The sequence below is a fragment of the Ochotona curzoniae genome, unplaced genomic scaffold (genome assembly GCF_017591425.1).
Source record: "Ochotona curzoniae isolate NIBS_2020 unplaced genomic scaffold, NIBS_Ocur_1.0 contig_3368, whole genome shotgun sequence".
NCBI lineage: Eukaryota > Metazoa > Chordata > Mammalia > Lagomorpha > Ochotonidae > Ochotona > Ochotona curzoniae.
In genome coordinates this window covers 3,036,571-3,062,154 of record NW_024465837.1, presented here as the reverse complement: position 1 = coordinate 3,062,154, position 25,584 = coordinate 3,036,571, and the positions used below count along the sequence as shown (strand labels likewise).

General features: G+C 37.1%; 1 protein-coding gene across 1 annotated transcript in view; it reads right to left on the bottom strand.

Moving 5' to 3' along the window:
- Nucleotides 1-25,584, bottom strand: part of NT5DC1 (5'-nucleotidase domain containing 1) — a 117,303-nt gene that overhangs the window by 56,953 nt on the left and 34,766 nt on the right. The gene's annotated exons all lie outside the window — the stretch shown is intronic.

Sequence of the window (25,584 nt, the reverse complement as noted above, 5' to 3'; positions counted from 1 at the left end):
ACATAGCATATCACTATCATGACTATAGTTTTTCTGTCAATGTCTGTGGGCAATCTTTTCATGAAAGTTATTGAAAGCTTCTGCTACATGGGGAAATATTTCAGTGCCATAACATATCCAGTTCTGTGTTCACAGGTGAAGTCTGTATATTGCCTGTCAAAATGAATTCAAATTTGTTATACTCGGTGACTGCAAATCAGCATAAGGAAGAAAATTAGAACCCAAAGACCAACATGGTGGTAAAAAAAAAAAAATTAAGGCTCTTTTTTTGTTCTTTTAAAAAAATCCTGAATGATGGCTTTGATTTTTGACTTATGAAAAAAATGGTATTTCACTTTGAAAACAATTTATTGTTTTGCCTTGTCTACAGGAGATTATAACCAGGTCACGGAATGTAATAAGATGCCTTTACTGAGACTAGTTCCTGATGATTAATCCTGAGGCACAAACAAGTGAAACATCGCTTTGTTTTTAACTTGATGGTTGAAAGAGAACAAAGAAGGAGTTATTTAATTCTATCATTCTTAAGGAGAACTTCTTTTTTTTTTTAAAAGATTTATTTTGTTTTTATTGCAAAGTCAGATATACAGAGAGGAGGAGGGACAGAGAGGAAGATCTTCTGTCCAATGACTCACTCCCCAAGTGACCACAATGGCCGGCGTTGCTCCAATCCAAAGCCAGGAGCCAGGAACCTCCTCCAGGTCTCCCATGTGGGTGCAGGGTCCCAAGGCTTTGGGCCATCCTCAGCTGCTTTCCCAGGTCACAAGCAGGGAGCTGGATGGGAAGTGGAGCTGCCAGGATTAGAATTGGCTCCCATATGGGATTGCAGGGCACTCAGGACTTCAGCCGCCAGGCCACGGCATAGGGCCCTTACGGAGAACTTCTTTCAGAATTAAATTAAATTAACATGCAAGTTTACCAAATAAACAAGATGAACAGTGTACTTTCAAACCATTTTTAACACTACGTCACTGTTATAATAATTTTTTTAAAGAAGCAAATACAAAGTTTTATTGAAAGAAACTAACAGAAAAAATTCCAAAACATGAATTTGATCGCTTGTGGCAAAGAGCACATGTTTGGGAGAATCTGCGCTTAGAGTTCAGGAAAGAAAACAAATAGAAACCATGTCTGCTCCTGAACAAAAAACGAAAGATCAGGGATGCTATGAAGGGATGCAGGGATAGAGAGGGAGTAAGAGCCCAACACAGCATCCTGTAACTTAGCCAGAAATTCAAGTCAGATATTTTGCTGCTTTCTTAAAATAGTAAACATATTACCAACTATTTAAAAATTTTGTATCTTAATTGGTAACACTATTAGTAAGTGAGCAAAAATGAAGTTGATGTATTAATGCTATTCTGAGGGAAAAAAAAGTGCATTATTGGTCAATGCTGATTTAAGATCCACATTTAACATCTCTTTAGTTAATCACTTCAACTAACATCACTAAAACAATATTCCCTTTAGACACATATGGCACATCCTGTTTTCAAAGATGTATCTGGCATTTTCCAAATGCAACTGGTAACGTCTGCACTGAAATGGTAATTTGAAAATCTGGTAGAGAGTAATATCTATTTTTCCCTTAGAGGTCATTTTGCAGTATTGCTTTTTCTATACCTGTATCTTTCATTATAATTAAGTGGGGGAATGGAAGGAAGCAATATTTTCAAGGTCAAATCTTTAGTTTACCAAAAGTTCATTCCAAAGGAGTTGTTCTGATCATAAAACACAGAAATGAAGATCTCCACATATGCATAAAACACAGACATGGAAATTAATAAAAACAAAAAGAGTTAGGTTGAACCACCTTAAACAGTCACTATTTTGATTGTTGACATCTGAAAATGGTCATTTCAAGACGTGTAACCTAATACGTTCCAGAAATCTGATCAAATATATAGGTATCATGACTAGGATTTCTTTAATGAAATTTAAAAATTGAAACCAAATGCTTAAGAAATAGCATTTAATCCTTTTTTATCATATTGAACTTTAGCTGTGCACTAACTCTGCAAAACACTAAGTTTAAACATATTATTAGGTCAATAATAGAGTGAAATAAAAATTCATGCTCAAGGCATCTGAAAAACAGAATTGACAGATATTCTGGTGCAAAAATATGACTTTTAAATATACTGAACTTCTATATGACTAATATTACACATCCTATAAACAGAGCTAAACTACCCACCTTTACAGCTTTTATGATTTTAAAAAATGATTTTTTATGATAAACATGCTACTCATAAGTTTTATGTGTGTATATTTGCACACATGTTTATATGTATGCAGATTTGCATGCATATATTCACTGTATATTTTATACATAAAATAAACTGTTATGCATTATACACTAGAACATTTAAAGCGATTATGATATTATTTCTTTTGCAAAAGTAATGTAGTCCAGCGATCATCCAGTAAAGTGTGAAGCAATAATATCTCTCTTCTTATGTAATAAAAATAAGACTAAATATGGGGAATTATCATTACTTAAATATACTGCTAAGTATACTGCTTCTGTCCTCCGGAATCAAGAACTCAGAAGCACTTTTCAATTGACATTTAAGAAGTAATTTTTAAATATTAGCACAGAAGGCTGACACTGTGGCATAGTAAGCTAAGCCTCAGCCTGCAGGGACGGCAACAGATACACGTGCTGGTTCAAGTCTTGGCTGCTCCACTTCTGATCCAGCTCTCTGCTAATGTGCCTAGAAATGAAGCAGAGGATGGCTGAAGTCATTGGGTCTTTCACCCATGATGAAGACCTAGCTCCTGGCTTCGGACTGTCCCAGCTCTAGCCATTACAGCCACTTTGGTAGTAAATGAGTAGATAGAACATGTCTCCGCGTCTACTTTGCTCTGTGATTCTGCCTTTTAATTAAAATTAATATTTTAAAAAATATTAGCATAGCTAAACACTGATTTTAAAAAAAAAAACTTATTTATTTTTATCGGAAAGTTAGATTTACAGAGAGGAGAGACGGAAAAGATCTTCCATCTGCTGGTTTACTCCCCAAGTGGCCACAACAGCTAGAGATGAGCTGTTCCCCAAATCAGAATCCAGGAGCTTCTTCCAGGTCTTCATGTGTGTGTAGGGTCCCAAAGATTTGGACTACTCTCTATTGCTTTCCTAGGCCACAAGCAGGGAGCTAGAAGGGAAGTATAACAGCTGGGATACAAACCAGTGCCAAAATGGGATCCTGACACATGCAAGGTGAGGAGTTTAGCTACTAGGCTACTGAGTCAGCCCTAAACAATAATTAAAAAGTTAAACAAATTTTTTTAAAATTACCTGAAAGGAGGTTGGCACATTAGCATAGTAGGCTAAGCTTCACCTAGCATGCCAACAGCCCACATGGGCACTGCTTGGAATCCTAGATTCTCTACTTCTGATGCAGCTCACTGCTTATGGCTTGAGAAAGCAGTGGAGCATGGCCAAAGTCCTTGAGAAACTGCACCCATCTGGGAGAACCAGAAGAAGCTCCCAGGTTCTGGTTTTAGATCGGTTCAGATCTTGCTGCTGCAGCCACATGCGGAGTGAACCAAAAGATGAGAGATCTCTCTTTCTGTAACTTGCCTTTCAAACAAAAATGAATCTTATTTCCTCCCAAATATTTCACTCCTCAAATATATTATAAAACCCACCAAAAATTCAAACATATTTACAGATAAGTAGATTTGGCTATATCCTTGACAACACAAGTCTTAAGACTAAAGGACGGTAAGCATCAGAAAGTCATGCAGTAAGCGTTCCTCTTAGGAAACAAGCAAAGGAATGCTTAAGCCTGACTACAGTTTCCTGAGGATGTTCTAAATTTTGCAGGATACAAAAGGGAATTCAGCACAGAAACAGTGGGTGTATGACACATTGGGAGACAGGCAAGTAGTCTGTCACAGCTACAACCAAGTTTATACACAGTAATGTGAAACAACAGAGAAGGCATCTGAAACATAATTCACTGTGACAAACTGTGATATTAGTTTCCCTCCCTCCCTTTGTATGCTCTATGTCATCTCTGTCCTCATGTCTGACTATAGATGGGGCTCTTCAACTGTCTAAATGGCTCTCTCTTTGGAACTCCATACCCATAAACGTCAAGCAAATATCTGAGGTCCAGGAGCTAATTCTACCTCCACGTGTTTAAAGATGCAATCATCACCTTTGAAACCTCTGCTCATTTTCTGGTACTCCAAATCTTAATGAATGGAATCATAAATATTCTAATAGCCAAGTCAGAAAGCTCACATGCTCTCACTCCCATTCCCCTACTCAAATAGAATATAAGATCCTTTACATTAATTCCTGGCTGTTTTAGCCTTTTGGAGTGAATCAGCAGATGGAAGATCTCTGTCTCTAATAAATAAACAGTTAAAACATTTAAAACTGAATGTGTCAAGAACTGAAGTGCTGCCATAAAAGGAGACAGAGAAGTATGGAATAATCTAAACAAGAAGTGTGGCTGAGAGGGGAAGAAGTAAAAGAAAAGGAAATACATGTAGAGTTATAGGGTGTTCAAACATAAAGACAGGATACAGAATCTGAGTCCCATGAGAGAGGTGGGCGGAAGGGGATGAATCCAGTACACAGGCATCAGGCTCTCTTGGAAAAGAGCTGGGTACCTCACTGTCTGGCAGGGTGGTAAGGATAACTACCGTAACAGAATTTAAAGGAAAAGGAGAGAGTAACTGGAAAGCTGTTACTAAATGTTTTTTTCTTATTTTTGAAACTAAAGGCAAAGGGCATATACTTTCAGTGAGGAAGCCAAGGCCAGAATGGCAGGGATAGAAAATAAGTGGTAAAAGAAAATAGTCAATAATTGTGTCCACTTTTAAGAGTTAAATCCCAACCATTGTGACATGTAGAAAAAAATAATATAATCTTTTACTTAGCTGCCCTATTTTCCAGTCACCCATTTGCATTCCAAATTCTCAATCTTTAGTTTAAAACATGCATGTCAGAAGTGAACTGCGCTGAAAAAATTACTGAACAATGGAGAAAGGTACTCTTTAAAAGCATTCTACAAGATACAAACTGTCCTCTAAATTCTGCAAAATTTCCATGTACCCTTCTCCTTTGGAAAGAAGGGTGTACCAAAAATCAACCAGGTGACTGTAATCCTGAATCTCAGTCAAGAAAAGTAGCTTAGTAAAATAGATGTTTTCAATAAAATTGGCATCAACTGCTCCTCAAATAACATGCCCTTTCAGAAGCCAAAATAAACCCCTTGGTGCTCCAGAAACAAATACTTGATGAGACAAAACTATCAATGTATAAATATCAGGAAAAGAACTGGTGGCTTTCATTTTGCTGCTGTTGCATTTTTAAAAGATTTATTTATTTCTATTGCAAAGTCAGATATACAGAGAGGAGGAGAGACAGAGAGGAAGATCTTCCATCCAATGATTCACTCCTCAAGTGACTGCAACGACGAGCTGAGCTAAACCAAAGCCAAGAGCCAGGGACTTCTTCTGGGTCTCCCATGCGGTTTCAGGGCCCAAAGGCTTTGGGACATCCTTGACTGTTTTCCCAGGGCATAAACAGGGAGCCGGATGGGAAGTGGGGAGGCAGAGATTAGAACCGCCTCCCATATGGGATCTTGATGCATACAAGACAAGGACTTTAGCCGTTAGGCTACCGTGCTCGGCCTGTTGCTGCTGCATTTTTAAAGCTTAATTTTTGTGGTAACCTAAACTGCTATTTATTGTAGAGAAACAATTCTAAATGGGAATAATGCAAATAAATGGGAATACAAAATAAAGCCTTTAAATACACTACATATATAGTATACAGACATCTATAAATTTAACTCTGATTTTAAAAATCATTCTCATGTTTCAATATTTACATGCGCTGCCTTTTCTTGCTAATACCATGAATTTTGACAGAATACTAAAACCATGTGTAAGTTCCTTGAATTTAATAACCTTATATTAACAAATAAATAAGAAACAGCCCTAAATATATTTAGAGCGAACAATGAGTGGAAGAAAAATTTGCTCTATAAATGTGTTTTAATCACATCATCTTCTAGAACAGTTTAAATTGAAGGCATACAGAGATTTTTTTCTTTTGATAAAAAATTAGGCAAGAAAAATAAGCACAGTAAAAATGAATTTGATTCAAGATGGTGTTCTCAGCTGTGAAATCCACCCTGTTCCCACATCACCTGTTTGGAATCTGCTGCTCTGTCTCTCCTCCTGGCCAAATCAAACAAAGCAGCAGGATAGGAAGTTCTTTGTCTGGGTTCACCCCCCTTGTTTCCAGTAAACTCCCCTTCTAACCAGGTTGTCCGTAGAGTTCTGGCCACTGGTGGAGTTCAGACTACTGCTTGCTGAAAGCAGCTGGGGTATTTGGTCACTGCAACACCACACCACTGTCTCCGCTGCTTTCCTGTTTCCATCATAACCAGGTGCACCTCTGCCATCAGTCTATCCCCTCTATTTCCTGGAATGTACCCTCTCTGCTTCACCCCAGCTAATGTTTCTCTGTCTGTTTAAACGTGTCCTTACCCTATTACATCATCTTGGTTCTCCTCTTAGCAAGATACTCTCACCTAAACGTTCTTCTGGCCTTTATCTCCCACTGCTCTTTTTAATAGACCAATCTTTAACAGGTTCTACAACTACATTATCGCTGAGCTTCAATGCTTACGGACCAGTCTCAGCTTCATGACAACAATCTGGGGGGCAATTTTTAAAAGGACATAGGCAGGATGTAAAAGTACAACAATGTAGGGCCCGGCGAGGTGGCGCAGTGGTTAAGGTCCTCGCCTTGCACGCCCGGGATCCCATATGGTTGCTGGTTCTATCCCGGCAGCCCCGCTTCCCTTCCAGCTCCCTGCCTGTGGCCTGGGAAAGCAGTCGAGGACGGCCCAAAGCTTTGGGACCCTGCACCCGCGTGGGAGACCCGGAAGAGGCTCCTGGCTTCGGATCGGCATAGCATCGGCCCGTTGCGCTCACTTGGGGAGTGAATCATTGGACGGAAGATCTTCCTCTCTGTCTCTCCTCTCTGTATATCTGCCTTTCCAATAAAAAAATAATAAAAATAAATCTTTTAAAAAAAAAGTACAACAATGTACTAACAAATTCTTTGTACCTATCTGGGAGAAAGCAATACTACACTGCAGACTGCAACAAAATGACTAACTAACCAACCCCTGATTTTTCATGTAAATAAATTTCTTATCTCAAGGTCCTCATCTTTAAAGGAAGAAGTACCCAATATATCTCTATCTGAATCTTCAAGTTCTCTAATTCCACTAATTGTTTTTTAATGGCTCCCTTCCTTCCTTTCTCCCTTCCTCACTTTCTTCCATTTCTTTTCCCTCCCTTTGTGCGTTTGTTCGTTCCTTACTTTCTTCCACTTTTCCTTTCTTTCATTCATTCATTCCATTAACTCTCATCGCTCACTTTATAGGTAGATTCCATATTCAAAGACTCTACCCAAATTTTGACACTAATTTGATGGGTTAAATCCAGTGATTCACTATTTTAAATTAGGGTCAGCACTGAGCATTTACGCTCTTTTGGGGAAAAAAAATCTGCAATTTGAAACCCATGTAACCTTTCAGACAGCTATCCTCTGGCTCACCTTCGTTGAAAACAACAGTTGCTGTATACTTAGCTATTCAAATACCACTGTTTTAAAAGCTCTCACACTTCAACTTATTTATCCTCCTAAAGTAGCCTTGGATAGGTCAGTTTTCTGTTAATATTGGCACAAAAATTATTTAGAATACTACAATCCTAAAAGTGCAGAGTCAGCTTAGGAAAGACACACTATTTCACTTGTCACACAGAGTGGAAAGACACATATGTTTTGTATACAGAAATGGTAATGATGTTCTGAAATTTTGCAGAGAGGACTAAAGCTACTAATTATGACAAAACTGTTAATTTAAAATTTTGGGAGTTGCTAACTAAATTGTATTTAATTTGCTAATAATATCATCTACACCTTCAAATTCTGAGCCAAATATATAATTACCGCAAAACGTTCTGCCAGACAAAATACTCCGAGAATTTTGTTGACTTACTGTCCACCTGTGTTTATACCTGTCTTATAATGAAGAAAATTTAACAGAAACTGAAACAAGCTGAAAATCCAAATGTGAAGGTAAGTCTGATAGGAAGGAGCCATTCTGATCACTTCCATGTTTAGTGTGGCAGTGATAAAATTAAAATTATTTCATTAAAAGAAAGTTTAATTTACTAAATCAGTGTCATATTTATTTATTTATTGAAAATACTTATAATTCCCCATTCTACTTTCAATTTGATTTACTTTCAGAAATAACTACCTGTAAACCATGCAAAACATGGTTTAAAAAAAGGTACAGTTAAGTATATTTGAATATTAAGCACTATTTTATTCAACTGCTTATTTCCAACTGAGAAAAACAAAAACTTTCTCAAAAAATCATTTTAGATTTTAATGACTTTGTAATATAAACTATGAAACTTTTAGTCATTTCCTTCTTTACAAAAAGCTGATATACTGAAAAATACAAATAAACTGCTATATTATTTTATATATATTATTTTATATTTTATTATTATAAATTTTGAGAGTACAAGGAAAAGCACTACACACAATCCTGTTCCTAACACCATGCAAGGTTGATTACTGCTAGCAAAAAGTGTTTGGTATAACTGCTGTCAGAACACTGCATTCATAGGCCGCAAACAGTAGACAATCTTTGGAAGGTACATGTGGTGCACTGCAATGAAAAGCTACATTCTTTTCCCTTCTGCTTTTTAGTACTTACTAGGATATAAAAATATATATTTTTGGAAGAGATAATACAAAGGTAAAGCTTGCCATACAATCAGACAAGTATCCCTCCATTGTTTGTACTAAACTTGTTCTGCTGCACTTCCAAAAGTTTATTATCCTTACTAATTTTTTGTCTCTCCTTAAGCAAAGCAGATGAGGTAGTAAGTTACTTAGACAGTAATGAAAAATACATTTTCATGTGCTATATGTCATAACTCAAGCTTATATAGCTTTTTAGCATTCAATACATTCTGAAAATCCTTCCACAGATTATGACAAGGTACTTCTTTTTATGGCTGTATGTTCTCATTAATGAATAACTGAGAACTTTCCTGTGCTATTGTAAACAATGGTGTAAGGATTAACTTTGTAGTGTGTATGTTTGTGTCTATATATATAGTATATATATAACTTGCACACTTGGTTTACATCTTTAAATCCTTAAGGAGGAAAATCTTGGACAGAACACATGTGCATTTAAATTTTTACAAGCTCATAAATAAATCTCCTACAGCAGCTTTTAGGTGTAATTTTGTACAAATGAAACTGTACAATTTGTCAAATGTTTATAACCAATTGTATTTCCCTTTCTGTATTTTATATCCTTTTTAGGTTACTGCTTTGTTACTAACAATTTTATTTAAATAAGCTTTATTAAGACTATTTGTTCCTTGTTTTACATGAGTTAGAAAATGTTCACTGAAAAGGTTTTAAAAGTATTTCCACCATTTTAAAAAAGATTTTAATAAGTCAGAATTACAGAGAGGGAGAGGCAGAGGGAAAAGAATAGCAACAGAGTGAGTGAGCTCTTCCATCTACTGGTTCTCTCCCCTAATGGCAGCAATGGCTGGGGATGGGACAGGCAGGAACCAGGCGATAGAACTCCTGGAACTGGATGGAACTCCATCCAAGTCTCCCATGTGAGTGGCAGAGGCCCCAGTATTTGAACCATCTTCTGTTGCCTTTCCAGTTGCATTACAGAGAGCTGGTTTGGAAGTGAATCAGCCAAGACTTGAATCAACCCACACATGGGACCTGGTATCAAACATCATGCCTTGAACTGCTGTAGCACTATGCTACAGGAATTTTTTAAGATTTATTTTTATTATTTTTTTTATTGGAAAGGTGGATATACAGAGAGGAGAGACAGAGAGGAAGATCTTCTGTCCAATGATTCACTCCCCAAGTGAGCGCAACGGGCCAATGCTATGCCAATCCGAAGCCAGGAGCCTCTTCCGGGTCTCCCACGCGGGTGCAGGGTCCCAAAGCTTTGGGCCATCCTCGACTGCTTTCCCGGGCCACAGGCAGGGAGCTGGAAGGGAAGCGGGGCTGCCGGGATAGAACCAGCGCCCATAAGGGATCCCGGGCGTGCAAGGCGAGGACCTTAACCACTTGCGCCACCTCGCCGGGCCCTACAGGAATTTTTTAAAGTAATATCAGATTCATGAGTATTTTCGTCTATAATTTCTGTGTTTGAGGCCATACTTCAAAAGGCTTTCCAACTCTAGAATTGAAAAGCTAAGTATTCATCCCTCCACAATTTTCTTTTCTACTGGCAGTTTCATAATTAATTTTTAAAGATGAAATCTCCAATTTCTGTGCTTTTTTTTTTTGTATTAGGCCTAAAGTAGGACACTACACTATTTTTTTTCAGGTCTATACTACTTACTGTACTACTGGTCTTCCACTGATCTGAAAGGCTATTTTTACCACTTACCAAATTTCCTCCTTCCCTTTTCAGATATTTCTGAAATTTTCTTTTTGGCATGAATATCACACTTAAAAAAATTTAAGAATTATTTTTACTTATTTGAAAGAATGACAGATGGGGGGCGAGGAAGGGAGAGAGGTGAGAGGGTGAGAGAGAGGGGAGAGAGAGAATGAATGAATGAATGAATATGAACATGAATCTTCCACCCACTAATTCACTTTTTGGCCCGTGCTAACCTGCAGCCTGGACCTAAACCACTGTGGGTGGGAGGGAACCAACCATTTGGACCATCTTCTGCTTCTTTCCCAGGCACGTTAGTGTGGAAGTGGATCAGAAATGGAGCCAGCAGTGCTTGACTGGTGCGCTGATATGGATGCTTGACACTGCAGTTGGCAGTTCACTGCAGCACAACACCTAACACACTGTAATACTTAAACAAGTAAAATATTACTTTACTATCAACAAGACTTGACAATAAAACTTAAGAAATATAAGTTTTACTGTGTCATAATTATAGAAAATAATATGGATAAATACCTCTCATAGCATGAATCCTTATGTGTTAATTCATTACAATTCTTTTAATGCCAATTCTTTCCCCGCCAATCCCTTGTTTTCTTAAAAGAGAAAATGTCTAAGTGTCCAAGCTAAGAATATCCTTGCTTTTATTCCACAGGGATTCCCTTCGCTCATTTTGAGTGGAACAATTTCCATTATTAATATATGCCATACAGCTTTAGAGAAATTTCCTCTTCTTACTTTTATCTGAACTTGGGAAAATCAAACTATAATCCAGCCCATTTAGCAAGCTGTCAAAAATAACATGTTGATGGAAAAGGAGAGTTGGCATCTTTCTGTAGTCTGGGTAACCTGATTCCATTTTAATAATATACTAAATTCAAATCTTGGATTGTCTATATGACTTATCATACCCCAGGGATGTTTCCTGCCTGAAATTCTGTCCAACATCCCCCCTCCCATAAAAAGCTTGAAAGTTTGTTTTATTCAATATTAACCAAGCCAGACTATGTGACATGGGCTGTAAAGTGTGACAGAAGGAGGCATGGTGACAGCATTCTACTTCCATGCTGCTACCCCAAAATAAAAAAGGCAAGACTCTTGGATGGTGCTGTGATGTGCGAAAAAGTTGGAATGCATGGCAAACCAAAATAACTACCAAGCACAAAATTCAAGATGGGTATTCACTCTTCTTAAATATCTTCACACCACACAGAATGTTAAAAGAAGTTGAAAAGGCACCAAAAAATCCTATTTGACTAGTGTACAAATATAATTTCCAGCTCAGAACACATTCCTGTTAAAACGGAAACTGCATTCTAATAAAAGGATGAACTGCTAACAATCTGAAAATTTACCATTTAGGAAAAATCGGATGCAGCTTTAATATTTTTTTGGGGGTAGAAGACACAAATTTGATTTTTGGATCACTGGGAATGCTTAAATAAAACTCTGAAAATATTAAGAGCAGAATAACATATAGAAGTAAATAAGCAAATATTAGGTAAAAGAAAACAGTCTCAAGAATAATAAATTCACAATAGGATTTTTATTAAAAAATAACATGAGATTCATTTTAGTATCTTCAATGAGTTTGTAGCTAACAGGGTTACCCTAAAGCAATGATATAACCAATCTCCTTAACAATGGATAATAAACAGAGAATATGCATTGTGAAATCAGCATTTCATTTTCATCATAAATTTATTGTTATTCCATTTCTGTAATTTCACAGGAAGAATTATCAAGCTCAGAGCTGACAATGCTAGTTAAGTCAAATATTTTGTTGCCCAGTTTTATCTTATTTCAACTTTCTGAGCAAATTCACATGAAGTCACTGAACAATAAGCAGCTATTACCTGCTTCCCGTAACAGAACAATTTGCTGAGAGGGAAACTTAAAAAAGCTTTTAAACTACATCACGCTTCAAGAAAGAACCCATGGGATGCTTTTATATCTTATTACTTTGCTCATGTATTAGATTTAAAGTGTATTTCACTTCTTGCATGTCAATCTAACGTGAGCATCAAACCCACTAGTGTATTCTCTCAGAGGATATTTCAACATTACACTGGCTGAATCAGTCTCCCTCAGAACTCTTCTACTCTAACGGTAAATAGCATATTTTAAAATAAACTCAATAACTTTCAGAAAGTTGTAGAGAGAAGAATCAATGTCATCAGCCTTAGACTGCTTGTTTGAGAAAGTCCCATCAGAACAGAAGTTTCATTCTTCTATCATGCATATTTGTGGCTGGGATATGGTGAACTAGCTCAGAGTCATCAGGAACAAACAGCACTGGCTCAAAACTGCTGCTTTACTTCCAGCTATCACACCCAGTTCCCTGGAGGATTACATTCCTGGCATGAAGTCTAAAAAGCTGTCACCCCAAAATCTAGTGTGGATAACAAACTCTAAGTATATTTACTAGCTTATTGGAAATCAGTGTTAATTTAGATACAGTCAAATATCTGGGCTCTAAACTTAGTCATGTATTTAACATATTATATAAAATCAGGAAAAATAAGCTCAATTAGTATATTTAGTAGATTGTGTGTGAATAGAAGTTGGTGTTCTCATTAAACATATATTACAATATTTTATCAATGTATTCATTTTAATAACTCTTCTTTTATAAAAGAGAAAGGAAGAATATTACTCTATTTATTTGAAAGGAAGAATAGTTGAGCTTAGCAGAACGGCTCAATAGCTCAGATTGCAATGGCCAGAATACCATATGGGTGCTGGTTTATGTCCTGACTACTCTACTTCCCATTTAGCTCCTGGCTTATGGCCTGGGAAAACAGTCTTGGAACCTAAAGTCTTGCCTGAAGTCTTAGAACCCTGCACCCAATCCAAGAGGTTCTGGCTCCTGGCCTCAGTCCGGGGCTGGCTTTGTGGCCATTTGGAGAGTAAACCAGTGGATGGAATATCTCCCTTTCCATCTCTCCATAAATGTGATCTGCCTTTAAAATAAAGTAAGTAAATCTTAAAAAAAAAAAAAAAGGAAGAGTAGTAAAGAGACAGGGGGAGAAAGAGAGATAGGGGAAGATACAGAAAGAGACAGAGAATTGGAACTTCAATCTGTCTGATTCGCTTCCCATAGCACCATAACAATCTGGGCTGGGCCCGGCTAAAGCCAGGACCCAGGAATTCCATCTGGCTTTCCTATGTGGATAACAAGACCCCAAGAACTCAGGCCATTGTCTGCTGCCCTTTCCAGGAGCATTAGTAGGAAGCTGGATCAGGAAGGGAACAACAGGGAGTCAAACACACTCTCATACAGGGATTCTGGCTTTGCAAGAGGTAGCTTAACCCCCTGTGCCACAATGCTAACCCTCTTCATAGTTCTCTTACATATAAAAAATTCAAAATATATGTAAACCTAGGAAATCCAAATATCCAAATGCAGAATGATCTATATCACTAATAAATGAGTTCCAGCTATATTCACTATAAAAATAAAAATAGCTGTTATTTGTGTGAAAATCATAATAAAAAGCACAAAATTCCTGTAAGGCTTTTCTTAAGCCATAAAAATAACTTAAGACATTCCATTTACATCTGTATCTTTATAAACGTTACAAATATCTTGCTCATTGTTACAGGTTAAAATTTAATAGTGAAAACACATTAGAATCAAATGCTGTAAATTCAGCCACACTGCAATTAATTGACATTTGGTAATACCATTTCTTGATTTGAGGACAATTACAGTCAATTTTGTTGAAATAATGATGCTAGGATACCTAAAATGTTTAGTGTGAGAAAAAATTATACAGCAAATACCCCCCAAAACACAGCAATATGATGAAATAACAGCAATAAAAATAATATAAAGATGGTCTCACAAATGACTTCTTTACTTTATAATGTAATATGCATTCGGTAGAAACTGTATTTTAAATTTTTATTTCTTCCGGGTTAATGAAATCTTGCATAAACCCTTTTGCAGTGCTTGCATGAGCAGGTGCTGCAGCTTCCAGCCAGCCAAGCAATAGAACAGTAAACAGACACTCTATAATGGGCCACTAAGATACGAGGGTGGTGTAGGTGTATTAATGAAAATCTTAGACTTAAAATTTTAAATTATGATAGGTTTATCAGAATGTAACTCCATTTTAACTTGAAGAACATCTGTGTATACAGTGAAATATTATTCCAGCTTTTAAAAAAAGAAGATAATCCTGTCAGTTTCCATAACATGCATGGGCTTGGAGGATATTATTCTAAGAAAAACAATCAAGGCACAGAATGATAAACATAACACTGAATGGTCTCACTTATCTAGTCAAATACCCCACAACAACATTTAGGTCAATAATCGACAATGGACCATAAAATAAACAGAAGCCTCTAAAGTAATAATGGAGTTGAAATTTTTTTGTCATCTAATGACACCTTAGTCACTGAAATGTCACAATGCAATGCATTATTCACATTTATGATGATGCTGTCTAAACAAAAGTACTATACTGAAAGTCACATAAAAGTATAGCACATACATGCTAATTGGTCATGGAAGTAATTCATTACTATTGCCCACTATAACTTTTACTATGTTTTTATAGAGGATTCGTATTTATATGTAAAAAGAAGTAGGTTGTAAAATAGAAAGTCAGGCTTATGCTAGCTACATCCTAAGACACGTTGATTTAATAAGAGGCCACATTGCCACTGACCTATATTACTCAGTACACTCAATGATGTCTGCCATGTCATACTGGCTTAATAATACAATGTCTCAGGACATGTAAAGATAGGAATCACTATGTGCAGCATGGAAAGAAGTTCAACTTACAGGAGCAAAGGATGGAACGGTAGCGTCTGAGGCTGGCAAGTCAACAAAAGGATATGAAAGTTCAGCTATGCAGAGTAAGTTGAAGAGGTCTATCACTCAGGATGCTGACTATTGCTAATAACTCTGGTCATCATGTACTGAAAATGTGCTAACTTAGGTGTTTCCACCATTCATACAGAAATGGTGGATTCTACTGGAAGGGAGTTCAGTCATTGGAAGAGTGCTATCCAAAAGAGACACATGTAGTCCTCTGATAGAACTAATTATTTCTGGCAAACGTCAGTTACAAAAAGAGTTAAGTCTTGTCCTTGAATCTTCTGCCTTCCTGCCTCACCACATGAGTTCTGTACAGGATTCTGCCACAATGGTGCCATCAATGGTGAGGCCCACATCAGAGTCAGAACTAATGGAGCTGCGAAATCTTGAATTTCCAGTCTCCAAAACTGTGAGCTAAATTAACCCCTTTGTACTTTGTACTTAGTTACAGCTAATTTATTATAACAGAAAACAGATTAATACATTGTCTTTGGATAAATCTAACTGAAATTCTAATTGGTCAGTCAATAGAACAATTTAAAATCCACAGTCACAGAATAGTAAACAGGTATTTTCTTTCAGGTAAGCTGCTCCACGGAGTAGTTGTTGATAAAGGGACCTCTATAATAATTCAGTGTTATTTTAGGGTACAGCATGCTGAAAAGACTTAGATTCAAACCAGCGTTGTAAAATACCCCTATCCCTTGGTGCCCACAAGTATGAGTGTGAGATGATCCACCCACACTCCATAAATATTGAAATCTGGTTTTCTAAAGCTCTTTATTCTTTTATTCAACAATATTTACACCGCACTTTACACCAGGCACTACCTAGAAGGAAGGCATATCAATGATAAACAACTCAAGAACCCTTGGCTATGTTCAGGAAAGTAAGTGAAATGCGACCAGAGACCACTATTTCATCATTTCCGATGCAGATTCACAGACACTAAATCAGTCAGAGCAAGTGTTCCAAGAGGCCGTATTTGGAGTTTGTCTTCTGAGACTGTGATCATCAATCACAGAAGGCAGCTGCTGCTGTCCCACCCTCTCAGCACACAAATAGAAGAAGGTCAAAAAGAGTGTGATAAACATTTATCATTCAAATTTGGTATCAGGAGGACATACAAGTACAGTATCAGAGATATTTACTTCTTGACATCAGCATGATCATTGTCACCATTCTTATCAATTAATCATCCTCAGGCACTGGTCTTCCACTGTACATACACTGTACATACATAGTTTATCTTCCAAAGTTCCACACAAAAAAGGAGAACAATTAAATCTCTGCATGTCTACCTTATCAGCCTTTTCTGGTATCAGAAGTGGCAAGAATCACTCTGACTCATAAATAATTAAAGCTAATAGCTAGAGAGACTCAAAAGATCATTAGAGGAGCAGATGTGAAGTCTAATGGTTAAGATGCCTACCTCCCATGGTACACTTCCTGGGTTCAATTCCCAATGCTAGCTCCTGACTCCAACTTCTAGCCAATGTAGAATTTAGAAGACATTGTGATGGCTTAACTAACTGGTTTCCTGCTACCCATGTGGGAGATGCGGGTTGACTCCAGCTTCTGGCTTTCCTTCAGGTTCAGATCCAATTGTTGTAAACATTTGAGAAGTAAGCCAATGGACAGCATAAGTTGGAGAGTTTGCTTTATCTCCCCATCTCTCTTTCCAGTGAAATAAACTATGAAAAGGCTATAGGGAGACAAAGGCAAATCCCAATTAAAAGCCTTTGCCTCTACTTTTCATTTATCTCTAAACAGTAATCGTCAGATTTGGCAGACATTTGGGGATTTAGTGATGAGGAAGCCAGTTACAAGAGGCCAGGCCACATGCTGAGAGTAACCAACCACTCAGAGGCATGTTTCAGACATGGCAGGAGGAAGAGGTCCGATAGCGTCTGCAGGCAAGGCAGAGGTCTTTGGTCAAGTAACAAAGCTGAGTGAACAATGATTAAAAAAAAAAAATGTAGACAAAGATCCAACATCATTTGATGAAAAAACTGAGAGATGCATTTTAATGGTTAATATGATAAGCAAGCCAAATAGTTCTCAAGAGTAGGTTTCTTGGTAGTCTGTTGCCACTCAAATCTTATACTCAAGTACACTGCAAGCATCATGACATCTGTAGTTACTTTGTACCTGATGGGTAGTCATTAAGGAGCAAAAAGATTTGATAGAAAGTATCACCTTGTGATTTATGTGATTAATATAGTCATTGTAATTTCTTCTTAAAACTTAGAGACTACATGTGGAAGCTGATCCTGTAAACAGAGTAAGTATATATCTAAATAGATCAGAATCCACTGGACAGTGAACATCTCCAAAGGTCTTAGGTCAAGAGACCAAAAGTCTATATTTTTAACTGTACGAGGTGACTATGGAAAGAAGGTGATGTCATTAAGTTCCAAGCACAAAACTATGAGCTCTTTAAGTAATGTAGCACTCATGGGTAAGAGAAAATAAAATATAAAACCCTTGTTCAAACTTTTTAAATGACTCTCAGTTTTCCTTGACCTGACCTGATGTTTCAGGAGTTTTTAGTAAACACCTGTTTTTATGCATGAATTTCTATTTCCAAGCCCTCAGCAGGTATCTAACCACTAAACCACATTAGACTATTATACAAATAGACCATTTTTAGTTTCTGGGCTCTGTAACAGTACCTACAAATGTCCTTTTGAAAATTTTTTTTTCAAGAGGAATGAGGTACAGCAAGGTGGTGGCAGAAGCTGTGTGTCTTGAGGTGTCCTAATAGAACTCGTGGGCACGTCCCCTACTTCCACTTAAAGGGACAACGAGTAAGAGAATCAGGTAAGGGAGGATGTTCTGGGCAAGCAGAGGGACATACCAGCTGGGTCCCTGGTGCTTTCCCTCCGCAAGCTCTTCTGCCAAGGGCTCTTTACCCCAGAAAGTCTAACTTCAACATCAAGGAAGGTAACACACCTAACAGCAACCAGTTTCCTCATCTGACAAATAAAATGATCCAGATGATTTTTAAGGCATTGTTCAGCTCTGGGTCTAAGAAACAAGAATAATATTCTGAATAGATAATGTATGTATCTGAAAAAAATTCTGCATATAAACACACACACACACACACACTTCACAAGTAAATTAAAAGACAAGTGACAGACTAGGTAAAATCTGCAACTTACATTGCAGAAAAAAGGTTTATGTTCCTAAGCTATGGAACACTTGAGGAAAGTGGCTACAATACAGAATTAACTCTACAGAAGGATCCCCAATCACACCCTAAGACTGCAGTTTTCATCTCTATTATTTGTAAAAACATCAAAACAGTATTTCCTGTATATGAGGCTGTAGAGAAATAGGCACTCTCACCAACTGCCAGAGGAATGCAAAGTTACACAATACCTGTGGAGGGAAATTTAATAGTATCTTACAAAATAGCTTACCTAGTTAGCTTTTGACCCAAATTCCAACACTAAGAATTTCTCCCCAAGATATTAATTCAGAAATAAATATACAGAAATTTTTTTATTGGAAACGGATTTGTATTAGCAAAAGACAGGAAATAAATGACCATAAATTGAATAACAGCTGAAAATCCATGGTATAGCTGCAGAACTAAATACTATAAGGCTGTGAAAATGAATGAAGACCACTTTTATGTTATGAAATTAGCTTTAAGATAAATTATTGCATAAAAAGGAAAAATACAGCACTTTCATTATCTTGCCTTTGGTTTAAGAAATTAGGAGAGGATATGAAAAAATTCATGTGTTTGTGTATGGATATGTCTCTGTGCTCATATTTATATATAGAAAGAATAAGAGTTCATATAGAATGAAGGTAAAACATGGTACACAGGTCAGTAAAGAAGCTACTACTTCTCTAATATTCCTTATTTTGTTTCTGTGACTTGGGAAATACATAATATGTGCTGGAATGGCTTGTACTGGCTTTTGGTAAATATTGAAGTATTTTGTGAGTCAGTTGCTTTATCGTAATAGCCTGAAATTGATGATGTTTGTTGTATTTGCATCATGTAATAAACCATTGAATAGACCTTGCCTAATCCTAAACTGAATATTAAAATCTTATCATACTATCAGAGGAAATGCAAATATTTTGAGAAAATGTAAAACAAAAAAATTAAATTTTAAAAGAGAACTTTTAAACACTAAGGGAAAACAAAAGGAAAAACTTTAACAGTGAATTGAATGGGTAACAATTATGACAATGAAATGATTCATTTTAAATGACTTTAAAAGCATGGTAATTTGACGACACAGCTCTTGTAAAAAAAACAAAATAGTGGGCCCGGCGGTGTGGCCTAGTGGCTAAAGTCCTCACTTTGAACGCGCCGGGATCCCTTATGGGCGCCGGTTCTAATCCTGGCAGCTCCACTTCTCTTCCAGCTCCCTGCTTGTGGTCTGAGAAAGCAGTCGAGGACGGCCCAAAGCCTTGGGACCCTGCACCTGCGTGGGATACCTGGAAGAAGTTCCTGGATCCTGACTCCGGATCGGCATAGCATTGGCCATTGTGCTCACTTGGGGAGTGAATCATTGGATGGAAGATCTTCCTCTCTGTCTCTTCTCTCTGTATATCTGACTTTGCAATAAATAAAATAAATCTTAAAAAAAGAAAAAAATAGTAAAAATATAAGTTTCTAATATTGTGGTGTGACTGTTGATGTTCTCATCCTTAAAACTGTATTATGAAATAAAGTGAATGTAGTCATGAGTTTTGTGATTTTCTGCAATAAAGTAAGGAGCTGCAGATATAAGCCTGAAGCTAATAAGTGAACACTTTAGTCCTAAATGACAACTGCATCATTACAAAGTAATGATGTCTTTTATTTTAAATAACTATTAAATAAAGGAAGTACTTAGCTCCTCCTGTTGAAAAAGCCCAGAAATAATAATCAATTCAGCAGCAAGGGACTTCTCTAGAACATTAAAATTCATAATCCAGATTGTAGTTTCACTTCTACCAGTATTTATCACAATCCAAAACAAAAAAAGAACCAAGACTTAGGAAATGAGTCCTACAAAGGGCCATAAAACACGCGAATACTGGAAGGAAAGAGAGCATAAGACTTGTAGAATCGTATCATGAAGACTTTGGAGCCAATCTGGAAAGGCTCTCATTGACCCAGGATATAGAAAGAATGTGAGCCAGAATAAGAACAAAATAGAAGAAGTAAATCAATGGGTTTACACACACACACACACACACACACACACACACATGCATGCACGCACGGACACACACCCTAAGCCATTTGTGAATGAGCAGCCAGTGAACCAGCAGTTAACTGTTAGATGTGCAAACAATACCATTCATATTTGCCATTTAAAAAATAACTCAAGTTACCATTCAGTTTGAAGAGCATGGCTAAGTGGAATGGGTTTCCTTCCTAAACCCACAAGCGAGTCACTTCAAACACTACAAGTAAACACAGAATAAAAATAGTTCTAAACTCACAACTGGGTAGGGTGTGGCTAGCAAATACTCTGATTCTACAATCTGGCTTGGACAAGACAGTGCTTCTTATGTGACTAACAAAACAAACAATAGTCAGATTCCTTGTGATGAAGTAAGTAACCTATTTGCAAAAACGGTCACATGTCCACACCTTACCCAATAAATCATAAAACTCACGACTACATTATTTTCTGAAGCTAAAGGGAAATACAAAATGACAGATACCCACACATGTTGATATATCCGCCCCTCTCAAAAGACATCCAAATACCTGTGTCGTTTTTTTCATGTGTGTTCTGTATTAAGGAATCAAGGGAGTGAAGTCCACCCCTCTGACCCAGGGAAATAGAAGAATACTTAAATACACAAGCATAATCTAATTTTTAAGTTGGGATGAGCTTAAATGAAACCTTTTATTGTACTGATTATAATACATGAAAAGAGAAATCAAGGCGGAACGCTATGAAGATAGTTGGTACTGACTCAGATACATAGTGTTCAGTATAAAATGCTGAGAATCAATCATCTAAATGTTGGTATGGATGATACCTAACAGGTCCCAGGTTCAACTGTAAATAGGACACATGTGTATATTTATGTAACATGTACACAGATACTAAATGTATATTTCTAGTAATTCCTTTCAAGACATTCTTCAGGCTAGCAATTATTAGGATCTCTCCTGCTTTTTTTTTTTTTTGAGTCTGATTTATTTTTATTGGAAAAGGCAGATTTACAGAGGAGAAACAGAGAAATATCTTCCATCTGCTGGTTCACTCTTCAAAACATAGCTGCAATCATCAGAGCCAATAGATGCCAGGAGGCAGGAGCTTTTGGCAGGTTTCCCATGTGGGGCAGGATCCCAAGGTCTCTACTGCTTTCTCAGGCCACAAACAGGGAGCTGGATGGGAAGTGCAATAGCCAGGACATAAACTGGCACCCAAATGGGATCCTGGCTCATGCAAAGTGAGGATTTGGCCACTAAGATATTGCACCAGGCCCTTTCTTCTACTTTTCATGAAAGGCTGCTGTTTTCTCTCATTTAACTTCTATTCTCTTATGTAAATGTAACAGCTCACAAATTATAACTATAATGGCCATTTATAATTTCAAAATTACAAACTAACAATCAAAATGTAAATTTTATAATTTTCTTGCTAGTCTGAACTAATATAAAAGCCATATTATGTACACATATGAGTATTATAGAGATATATGTCAATATAGTGTTTTTTTAAATGTAGCAATCAGTGGAAGGCTTAAAAGTAAGAGTTGAGGTCACATCCAAGCTCTAGCTATTCCACTTTGTTTTCTTCTTAAAAATTGATGAAGGACTACATTACTGTAATAATATAGGGAAAAATCAGTGGTGGTGGGGGAAGGGAATTTGGGCAGGGTGTAAGGGAAATCTCAGAGACCATGAAACTATCATAAAGAAATAAAATAAAAATTATATATAAATGTAAAAAAACGAATAAAAGAACCTTATATAAAAACAATTCTTATTGGAAAGTAAAATTTACAGAGAAGGAAAGACAGAGAGAAAGCTCTTCTGTCTGCTGATTCACTCCCCAAGTGGCCGCAAAGGCTAGAGCTGAGCAGATCTAAAGCCAGGAGCCAGGAACTTCCTCTAGGTCTCCCACATGGGTGCAGGGTCCCAAGGTTTTTAGCCTTGTTCCACTGCTTTCCCAGGCTACAGCAGGGAGCTGGATGGGAAGTCGATCAGCCAGGACGTGAACTGGCACCCATATGGGACCCTAGCATATGCAAGGTAAGGATTTTAGCTACTAAGCCTTTACAGTGGGCCCAGGTACTCCACTTATAATCCAGCTTCCTGCTAGTGTCCCTGAAGCTAAAGGGAACTACAGAGTGAGAAACACCCATACATGTTGACATATCTCCAAAAGAAATCATCCAACTACCTGTATGGATACATAAGGATCTAAGCACTTGTGTCCCTGCCATCTATGTGGGAGACTAAATAGAGCACCTGGCTTCAGGTGTGGCCTGACCCAGACATGGCTCATGCAGCCACGCAGGGAGTGAACCAGTGGATGGAAGATTTTTTTTTTCATTTTATGACACAATTTAATAGGCTCTGGGATTACCCCAATCCTTCCCCAAACCCTCCCCCCATATTGAATTCCTCCATATTTTTAGAGTAGTACAGTTCATAACCTTCATGGTTCCTTCATTGCGGACATGGACCAGGCAGAGTCCAGCATCTTATTGTTTAGATAAATTCAACAGTTTCATTGGCAAACCATACCTGCTCTGAAAGTAGAGTTGGCAGACTATCATCCCCTCCAATGAAAAGCCACTATACAACTTAAACAACAATTTACAACATCATGAAGTTAATTGACATGGTATTGAGTGACCAATATGTTAAAAAATGCAGGTTCTTAACCACATCTTGTAACTACTACATTGACATCACTATTTTAGTTTAGACACAACAGGCTGCTGTATACCTTGAAATAGTTATAGGGCATTGTTCAGCTGTCTTGTGTCTATTTTCATTTTTATATGTAGTAGCTTATAGTATTCAAGCATGATTTCTCCTGAACTATGTGAATTTTAGGATAGTATAAACAGGCTTATACCTTAAAGAAGCCATATGTTAGCAGCTGAGGCACAGAACAGTTTTAGGAGGGGTGTGCAGAGAAATCTTCAATACCTTAGTGAGTGGTAAGTAATCTTTGTGTCCTACATAGTGAGGTATATGGGAGTCCAAGCAGATGGAAGATTTCTTTCTTTGTTTCTTCCTCTTTCTCTGTTGTGCTTTCAAATATTTTTATTTTTTATAATAAAAAAATTGTAAAATGAAGGGAGCAAAAGAAACACTCAGATGAGTTATCTACATTTCTACAAGGTACTATACAAGGTTTTGTCTAACCTACAAAGAAAGTTGGATGAGGGTAGAAAAAACAGACAGACTTTTATTTCATCTACTGGCTAAATGGTATTCCTATTAGTGGTCAATTCTACATTACTTAAATCTTAGAGAGGGATCTGGTGTGGTAGCCCAGTGGCTAAAGTCCTTGCCTTGCACACTCCAGGATCCTATGTGGGCACCAGTTCTAATCCCGGCAGCTCCACTTCCCTTCCAGCTCCCTGCTTGTGGCCTGGGAAAGCTGTAGAGACTTGTCCAAAGCCTTGAATCCCTGCACCCACATGGGAGACCCAGAGGAGGCTTTGGATCAACTCAACTCCAACCATTATGGCTGCTAGGGAGTGAACCAGTGGACAGAGAATCTTTCTCAATTCTTCACTGTTTATCTGATTTTCCAATAAAAATAAATGAATCTTTAAAAAAAAAATCCTAGTGCGCACACACACCATAGTGTCACTAGTATAATTGGTTTGATTTAGATCCTAAATGATAAAAGTTAAGAATAAGATTTGCACAATCAATTTCCTTTTTCATTAATTTTTAGGATCTAAAACTCATTTTTAAGCATCTCCTAACATTGTTAAAAATCAGGCATTGACTACTGAAATTGACAATAACATTAACTTCCTACCACCTTTGGGGACAATGCCCCATCTGGGATGAGTCAAAATCCCTGGAGGAATTTGTAGGTAAGTCATTCATTCATATCTTTAAAAGTTAAACCCATAGACTTGCAAACTTCTTTTCAAATCTTAACCAAGCAACGTTATAGAAATAGACACTTAGTTTAGCAGTTAAGGATTTGTGCAAACTTTACTGAAACTCTAAAGAAAAATCCAAATTTAAGAAAAGCCAATGTCATTTACAGTACCATATTGTGAATAAAAAATCTAAATCCTTCAGATTAACAGTACTTATTATACTATCCAATCCACAGATCTCTAACCTCTGAAAATTCTGACATACTTACATGGAAAAATGTGATATTCAATATGTTATAATTTTAAATGTATTTAATTAACTTCTGAGGGTTCATTCTAAAATCTTAAAATGCAAAACACATACCTACATTTTTGCTACTTACTTTCTCTTAAGAAAAAAAAAAGTTAAGAATTAGAGCAAGCATTTTTTATAAAAATTCAGGAACAGGACCAGACACATTGGTGGATTATGAGCAACTCCAAAGAACTGAGATGACAGTTTAAGTTAACAACTCTCTCCAAAAAGAATTTTTATTCCATTTTTATATACTACCAATTATTTTCAACCAAATAACCCAAGAATGTGCTTTTCAAAAATAAAAAGTAGGTATTATTGTTCCATTGTGAACCACCACTAGAGTAATAATTTCTAAAATAAAATCACAAAACGATGGTGCAAGGCTAAAGTTATTAATACATGGTTAAGACAAAGAGTTTACTTTTCAATATGAAAACAAGGAAAAGGCCCAACCTGATCCTGTATGCTTGCCCAGTAGAACTTTCCACCATAATTAGTGCTTACCACCTTCGAGGGGAGGAGCTTAAACTCAGAGTAACCTCGTGCAGTAAGGGAAAACAGTATAAATACCACAGGGCAGTTCTGCAGAGGGTACCAGTTGCACTGCTCTCCTAGGCAGAGGAGGACCAGGAAGCTCCGAAGACACCGTCTCCCAGGATCCAGGTAAGTCTATGGGCCAAGGCTTACTGATGGGCTTCCATTTTAGTTTGTTTGGAAACAAGCCTCAAAGAGTTAACTATTTGGTGCTTTTTCTTATGATTTAAGTTCAGAAATTTATACCAAAATGCACTCAAAAAGTTTTGTTTCTATGAACCCCTTTTAGAGAGTCCTAATAAAATCATATGGCATAAACCTACTCTAATCTGCATTTCAGT